The sequence below is a fragment of the Cibotium barometz genome, chromosome 3, assembly GCF_041138505.1.
Source record: "Cibotium barometz isolate CiBa-2024 chromosome 3, ASM4113850v1, whole genome shotgun sequence".
In the NCBI taxonomy this organism is placed as follows: Eukaryota; Viridiplantae; Streptophyta; class Polypodiopsida; order Cyatheales; family Cibotiaceae; genus Cibotium; species Cibotium barometz.
Genome location: NC_141048.1, coordinates 53,432,592 through 53,441,725, shown reverse-complemented (window position 1 = coordinate 53,441,725; position 9,134 = coordinate 53,432,592). Strand labels below are relative to the sequence as shown.

The window sequence follows — 9,134 nt, the reverse complement described above, 5'->3', positions numbered from 1 at the left end:
ATTGTTGTGGCCCTGTATAGTCGTACATCCAAATCTATGTAATCCGATAGTCGTAGATTCTACACATACGAAAAATTACATATGTATTATTAGTGAATGTACAAAGAAACTGAGGTATCATTAGAAGAAGAAGTGCATGCTTACATTTTCTAAGATTGACACTTAGTGGCTACCAGTTGTGCCTTTATCCCACTACACAAACTGCATTTGGAGGACTCGCTACTCTTGACCAAGGAAACATTCATGAAGTCCTCATTCCATATCCTACCAAAAGAAGATTTGGACATATTTTCTAGACCCAAATGGAATAGGCCTTTTTTTTATCTCACATTGGATATCTACCTTTCTATATACTTCGGGTATTACCAATTGAGTCTCTCTAGAACCATCCAACATGGTTCTACTTTTGTGAGGCTCTGAGTTATTTTCCACAAACTCTTGCATAAGAGCCCTTCCCATACATGTGTGCTCCCTAGTCCTCCTCACAATTCTTGTATTTCCATGCACATATTGTTGTGCACCACTCTCAAACTACTCCCTATATCTATAAAATGATGTTTTTGGTACTCCATGTATCTCATACCATGCTCTTTAACATACATGTGTGCTCCCTAGTCCTCCTCACATATTGTTGTATTTCCATGCACATATTGTTGTGCACCACTCTCAAACTGCTCCCTATATCTATAAAATGATGTTTTTGGTACTCCATGTATCTCATACCATGCTCTTTAACATACCTCCACACCATTCACCCTGAATTTGTAGCTTGCCTTTCCATGCATGTCACGATGCAAAGCCATAGATAACATGTCATACACATAGTTTTTGTGAGATTCTAGAGAGTTTTCCCAAAAATTCTTTCAAATTTTCATTAACATATCTCGATTAGCATGTTAACAACACTTGCACTCACAATAATCAATCGAGGAAACTTGTAGCACTGATTCCACTGACATTCTAAACATTGATGTCGATGGCTACTATCTTTGCTTGGGCTTTCTTTTAGTGAAAGTGTATCTTCATTTCCTTGAAGATAAAGCATCTTTTACCAATGCACCATTCACAACATTATCTATACTATCATCATGTTCCATAGGCACATATCTTTGCAATGGGCTTCCATCTAACATGATGGTAATTTTCTTGATTGGCCACTTAACCAAGCTTACACTACTAATCTCTTGTGTAGTGCTTATTGAGGTAGTCCTTATGTTCTGGTTGTTCTTCTCTATTCCCACACCTAAACAATCCTCTCCCACGACAACAAAGTTTACGGAATCATAGGGATAAACATATAAGATCACACCCTTCCCAATGGTCTCTATCATATAAGATCACACCCTTCCCAATGGTCTCTATCATGCTCTCATTCCACAAGGCCACATTTTTCTCTCTCCAGGACTCACAAATTTTGTTATCATTTTCCAGTGATGAAATATGCATTTTCTCAACATAAGAGGGCATGGACTCACTTTATATAGTCTCTTCACCCATGGCCTCATCCAAAGCTTCACGAACACATTAGAGAGAGAGGTTTTAGGCCATCTGAGACAACACTCCAAATTGCTTCACCAATTGTCATTGCATCCATAGTGGAGAAAGGTAATAGCACGTCATCATTTATTAATACCTTTTTCCATTATCACCAGTACATTGTCTATCCCTATTTTCACACCACTACAATAGCCCTCTGGGTTAATTACACATACTACACCAATTGCAACTTCATTACCTACTAGCATCTTTATTTTGTCCCCACCTCTAAATGCCATGGTCCCTGTTTATTTTGTAAGGAAAACTAAAATCAGATAAAACACTCATATATCCCAAATAAATTTAATAAGCATTCTCAAGACAAGAATTCATTAAATTAAAAGGGATAATGGAAGTGGTGCCATTCTCCTCATAATCAAATTTATGTAAGGGAGGGGAGAGGCACCACTTTCATTTCCCTTGCATATATTTCTTGGAGGGGAGAATGGGAATAGTGACACTCTCCCTTGGTTGTAAGGAAGAATGGCAATGGTGCCATTCCCAAGGGAGGATGGTATTGGTGCTATTATCCCCTTCAATCAAGGTGATGGGAGGATTTGAGAATGGCACCACTTCCATTCTTCCTTGAATTTAGTACTGCCATTCTCCCCTTCAAGTTGATGGGATGGAAGGCATTGAGAATGGCAATGGTGCCATTCTTCCTACAATGTAAGAGATAATGGCAGCACTGCCATTCTTCCTTGAACATAAGGGAGAATTCCAGGGCTTTGCTCGACCGCTTAAAGGTGATAGGATGGGAGGCCTTGAGAATGGTAGTGTTTGCATTCTCCCCTTTAAACTGATGCGAGGGCCTAAGAATGGCAATGGTGCCATTCTTCCTTGAATGTAAGGGAGAATGGAAGTGGTGCCATTCCCCCCTTAAAGGTGATGGGATGACATGAGAATGGCACCACTACCATTCTCCTGTGAATGTAAGGGAGAATGGTAATGGTGCCATTCTACTTTACATAGATCAAGTTAGTGGGAGAAATTCACCACTATCATTCATTCTTGAATGTGATGGTGGGAACCCTTGAGAATGGCACCACTAAAATACATGCATTTGAATATGAGGAGAATGGCACTATTGCTATTCTACCCTCAAAACAATGTAAGCAAGGGGAATGGTAGTAGTGCCATTCAACCAGAGTAGAAAGACTAATGAGAGGGTAGAATGGTAGTGGTGTTATTCTTCTTATATTACTTGAAAGGCACTGGAATTCTACCTTTCATTTCAATGCATTAGGGAGAATGGCACAACTCCCATTATCCCTATCAAATTTGAGAGAGAATGGCAGCGATGCCATTCTGTTTTTCATAGATCAAGATTGTGGGAGAATGGCACCATTGCCATTCTTGCTCGAATGTAAGGGAGATTGGAAGTGGTTCCATTCTCCTCGTCATTCAAGGTTATGGGAGGGCTTGAGAATGGCACCACTGCCATTCTTTCTCGAATGTAAGGGACAATGGAAGTGGTGCCATGATGTAACATGCTGGGTCACACTTCCTTTGTGCAAGCCCTTCGTGTGATTCGACAAGACGGCTGAAGCCTTAAGTAGCTTCACAAGACAAGGCTCATTAGTAGATAGGACTCATACAAGCATTTCCATGTGAGTCTTTGGGCCACAAAATTTTCCCTATTTTTCAATAGTGTACGACCTCTAAGACCTATGATATGGGAGCTACATGGGATAGTGTGCACGTGACCTCATCCACTTTTCCATGGCGTGGGAATCAACTCCCAAAAAAATTTATTTTTTTAAAAAAATAATAAACATTATCTTTTGTGTGAGACGTGGCCTCGGCAATCACTGTGCTAGCAACCAATGGCGGGGCTACCACAACTCAGGGTGGGTCTCCGTCGTCATCATATCCCTCGGCGCCATAGCCACCATCGTGAACACCATTTGTATCCCCACAGAGATTCTGAAGCAGATTAAGGATTCCGAAGAAAAGCTTATCCTCACAGTCCCTGAATTAACAGATAAGTTGATGGATTATGGCTTGCCTCCTTAATCGTCTCTAAGAGCAGCTTCACATACGGGTTTCTCTTGTGTAGTGGTTTGTCGTTGATGGGAAGACAAGGTCACTGCACAGCCGCTCACGCCCTGGAAATCCCCGATTCCGCCCACGACAGCGATCTCGTCGGTGCCGACCTTTGATAAGGCCTATGGACGTGACGAAGATGAGTGGCAATCTCTCACAGCATTGATCGATGCTACTGAACACTGATGATGATGGGCACACTTGTGTTTTTGAAATCCTTCGCGAGAGTCGTGAGGCTGCTTGCTCGATGCGGGTAAAGGGTGCCTCTACGAAGCCATCAGATATCCAAGGAAGGGAAGAGTATACAACAGCAGCTCTCAAGCCTAATTCAGCCTACCAAGCAGGCTCTCTCTCTCTCTCTCTCTCTCTCTCTCTCTCTTTTTATCTTGCCTCCTCACACCCATTTTGCTCTCTGTTTCTCTCTCTCTCTCTCTCTCTCTCTCTCACAAACACACACACACTATTCTCTCCACCCCCCTCTCTCTCTCTCTCTCAAACACCTACACACACCCCTCTCTCTCTCTCTCTCTCTCTCTCTCTCACACACACACACACACACACGAAACTCTCTCTCTCTCTCTCTCTCTCTCTCTCACACACACACACACACACACAAAACTCTCTCTCTCTCTCTCTCTCTCTCTCTCTCTCTCACACACACACACACACACACACAAAACTCTCTCTCTCTCTCTAATTACACTAATTATAGTTTAAAATCTAATTAGTGTTCAGATTTTGGCTTGTTTCTAATTACTATTTTTAACCTAATTAGTGTTGATTAGTTTAATTTAATTTATGCTTAATTAGTCTAGTTTAGAGTCAATAAAGTTAAAATTTAGTATATGGATATGAATTAATCCTAATTTTATGGACTAGGCAAAGTGATAGACTCTATATACATACATAAAAGAACAAACTACAAGAAAGTGCACCTTTGATTGTAGCTTCACTATTATCGATTACAGCTTATCAACAACTAATATTAACATAGGTCTTGTTCAAAGTGTGGATTTGTTGAAATAATTATTAGTCTTTTGATTAATACATTAGCTTTTTTGGATTCACTTTTAACATTTTTCTATTAAAGTGAATATTTCTATTCTAATTATCTTTTATTTCATGCCAACGTCTGGTACAAATGATGATGCACATTTACTATTAAGAAATTACTCCATATCCTAGTGTAGCAGTGAGGCTCAAAATTAAGTTTGAGCCTAATACAAATGATGACGCACACTTACTATTAAGAAATTACACTTACTCCATATCCTAGTGTAGCGGTGAGGCTCAAACTTAAGTTTGAGCCATACCTCCACTTATGTCCAACCTTGGGGATGTCTTCTAACACAAGGCACAATCTCAAGTTGAGCGATCTTTACTTTGTCCTTGTAAGTGAGGCTCAAACTCAAGTTTGACCCTTATGTGAAAGTCTTAGCATGTAATATGGTTCCTAATTCATTATGGTACATCACTCAATGTTGAGTAATCTAAGTTTGGATACAAAGTATATGTGTAGATATAAAATTGACTAGTATTATCCTTGGTGTATTATTTAAATCCTAAAAGTAATAGCATTTTATTTTAATCTTACAGATATATACAAAGAAGGGAAAGACGAAGATAACATTGCTCAACTAAAACATCATCATGAAAGCCCTACTAGAGAGATCAACTCTCATGATTCAAATGCTAGAAATAATGAAGACAACATGGTGGAGGTAGATCACATCGATGATTCAGCTTTGCAAACATCTTCAAGGCCTTCAAGTGATAGGACTAAAGAGACTAAGGACATTCCTAATTTGCAAGTTAATGTTGAGGTTAGTGAGAATAAAGATAAAGTTAATGAAGAGCTTTAAGAGACTTTTGCAACCAAGGAGAGACAAGAAGAGATTATCGAACAAATTGATGAGGCTACATATGCTACGAATAAAGAGAAAATAGTTGAAATCAAGGGCTTTGTGTGGCGGCAGAGGGTGTTGAAGAAATTGACGAGGCTACATATGCTACGAATAAAGAGAGAATAGTTGAAATCAAGGACTCTGTGGTGGCGGCGGTAGAGGGTGCCAAGAAAACTAAAGGTAGACCTTTTTCAATAGGATGTTATTTAAGATAATTTATTCAGCGATTTTGTGTGTTAAAAAGTATGTTTCTCAGCGAGAGTTATTTTTACAGGTACAGCTGCTTTTAACAATCACAAGTTAAATGCGCAAGAAATAGAGCAACGTGTTGAGGAGCTACGTTCCGATACATAAAAGACTAGGCCTCTAAGAAGTTTATATTCTTTTGAGAGAGATGGAGATAGATTAGTATTTTAATCTTCACCAATCAATAGGAAAATGCAATCAAGTCTAGGAGCCATCGTCATAAATGAGTATGGGAGCATGAAACGAAAGTAAGCTTGTGGATGTTTTGTTGTAATTAGCTCTCATTGATAATATAGGATCACTTATTTTAACATTGTTAAGTATGTAAACACATTAAAGTGTTATCATTCTTTTGTATCGTATGCAGAAAATATTCCTCGTGCAATCACCATAAAGAAACATGCACTTATACTTGATCTTAGTGGAGTTTTACTCAACAAGGAAGAGAAGAGGCATCCACAAACAAATTGTATTTGAATTGATATTGGTCGCACCATAGTTGTTATTCGCCCCGGGTGTTTTGAATTTTTGGATGAGATTTGCCAGTACTTTCATGTTGGTATTTGGTCCACCATGCTACACAAGAATGTTTGTGCCTATGTAAACACTCTTGAACAGTATGCACATAAGAAATATCATTTCTTTATGGTGTGGGGACAAGAAGAATGTTATATCCATAATCTTCGAAAAGTGTATAGGCTAGATAAGCCTACTGTTGAGGCTATGTTTAAACCTTTACTCAAGGTTTGGAATCAATTCCAAGATATTTGCAATAAGAAGAATACATTGCTTATTGATGATAGCCCTTTCAAGGGATGTGTTAATCCAAACGACAACTGTCTCTTCCCTGAAAGTTTTCAAGGAGGGCACGACTACGTACTGTGCAATGACCTTCTACCCTACCTTTAAAATCTAAATAATACAAATGACATTAGGTCTATTATTTTGCTTAATCGGCTAGGTCAATCTCCTATCACACATGGTCATAATTTATTTATAGATTTTCAAGATGTACTGGAAGAATGGCTCCAATTCACCTCCCAATTTTTGCGAGAAGAGCTCAACGAATATTCAGATGAAGTGGAAAACTCATCTTCACACTTACCATTATATGGTGATAAGCTAAAGTATGTCCAATCAAGAGGGGAAAAAAGAGAAGTAGAATCCATAAGCAAGGATGTTGGCATCCAAAGTTGGAGTACCATTACTATCCAAAGACCAGCTAAGCTTGTTAAAAGTGTGTTACAAAAGAAGGATTTTGAGTGATCAACACGCTATTGCTCATGCTACTCGCTTGGGATATGATCGTGGTCATCTCATAAGTGGAGTTGCAGCAAAAGCATACATATCAAGGCTACAAAAGGCTTACTTGAGCTTATGGGTAGGATAATGTTTGGTTTCATTAAACATTGAGTGACAGTATAATCAAATTCCAACCTAACCCATACTAGTTGTTGCTGCAGGTCGAAGGAAACCATTTCTAAGGTCTAAACGTGCAGTTTGAAGTATGGGATCTGCACAATATCAAGACTTGTTGGGTGAAGAATGTTTGGAGCCATTTTGTACTAAAAGCCCATAAGATAGACTTAGGCTTTGGCCAAAACAATGTGCTTAGATGGGTTTAATTTTTGGATTGTACGAGCCAAATCTTTACACTATTGTATCAAGCAATCAAATGCCTCCAAACTTACTATCATTTGATTATCTCTTTTGTCAATATTTGCAATTCGATTGTAATGAAGATGTGTTTATTTTTTATTGAAGATATTGCCTTGTCAAGGTGTAAGGCTATGAATATTATAATTTAATTTGGATAGACTCAATTATCTCAACAGTGAAAATCTTTTATACATCATATTCAATAAATTTGATGAAAGCATTGACAATATACTTGCTCTTTTATTTTTTTGGTTGAACTTCTGAGGTATTGGAGCATTTGTCTATGAAGGTTTAAGATCATCCATATCATGGATGAATTTATGTTGTTGTTGGTACATAATATATTTATTTGAAATTTTGAATGTCCATTAACCATACATTTTGTTTTCAACAGGATATGTTGAAGCATATAGCTTTGATTTCAAGTGTACAGAAAACTTACGATTGAGGTCGTACCAATCATTGGTGACTTATGTACCTAGAAGCAAAAGAGTTCCTCCATCCCCAGATACAATAAGGAAACAAAGAAGAGTATTGATACTTGAACTCAATGGTGTTTTACTGAGGTTTTACTTAAGACCATTGAGATGCAACATGGTGATGTATGTCCAGACTGGGCCAAACATATGCATCTTGTGGAAGAGAATACAAGTGTTTGGCATTTGATTCGCAAAGATGCATTCACTTTCCTTGATTTTTGTATGCAATGGTTTGAGGTATGGATCTGGAGTACTAATAGACTATAAAGGACTCGACGCATTCTTGAGTTGTGCTTTGGGCAGGCAGCATGTCAAAAGACGGATCTTCTAATTGGATATCGATTTGTATACCACAAAAACTTGGATGTAGCATGGAGAATTTTTCATGACCTGGATGGAAATAACACGCTAATTTTTTATGATACCCTCTACAATGTAATGTGGAATATGCCCGGAACCTACTTGATTTTTCCAAAGATGTGGAATCAAAATATAGAGGAGCTTCAAAGTTTTTTGGAGACAACAATCAGCGCATGGTTACTTGGTTGGATTTATGCAAAGAACAAACGGGAGTATACTTACAACACGTTAGTAAATGAAGGAGCTTATGATAGAGAAACTTTGTATGTATTGGAGTAATACATGAGAAAACGCTATGTTTGAGATACAATTTGTACTCAATTATTATCTTGACAAGGTGTCTACGAAGGGTTTTTGTCTTCGGATGAATTGTAAACTTGAATGTAACAATCTCATTGAAATTTGATTGCAACAAATAGATGTTAGCTCAAACTACACAAAAATACCGAGTCTCCAACCAATCCTATAAGAAATGGGACTCGAATAATTCCCAAAATTCCTAAATTTGTCTTTAGTCTAGTTATATTATAGAATCTCTGGTGAAGATATGTCAGTGCTGCCAGCTGCCAAACCCGCCAGTGATGTAAATGTCAAACGGTCATGCAGACACCTCGTGAGTGTCAGCTCATGTTGAGCTTGACATCTCAACACATTCCCCCCCTTCAAGGTGATGGGATACCTTGAGAATGGCACTAGTGCCATTCTTCCTTGAATGAAAGGGGAGAATGGCAGTGGAGTGCCATTCTCCCCTTCAATGTGATGGGTAGCCTTGAGAATGGCACCACTACCATTCTTCCATGAATGTAAGGGAGAATGGCAGTTGTGCCATTCTACAGTTTAAGATGATGGGATGGGATACCTAGAGAATGGCATTCTCCCCTTCCATGTGATGGAAGGCCCTGAG

At 38.6% G+C, this 9,134-nt stretch overlaps 1 long non-coding RNA gene across 1 annotated transcript; it reads left to right on the top strand.

Moving 5' to 3' along the window:
- Window positions 1-4,989: 4,989 nt before the first annotated feature.
- LOC147640262 (uncharacterized) lies at window positions 4,990-6,135 on the top strand. Its single transcript, XR_015269689.1, has 3 exons — window positions 4,990-5,666; window positions 5,761-5,980; window positions 6,100-6,135. It is a non-coding gene; the product is annotated as an uncharacterized LOC147640262 (long non-coding RNA).
- The last annotated feature ends 2,999 nt before the right edge of the window (window positions 6,136-9,134 follow it).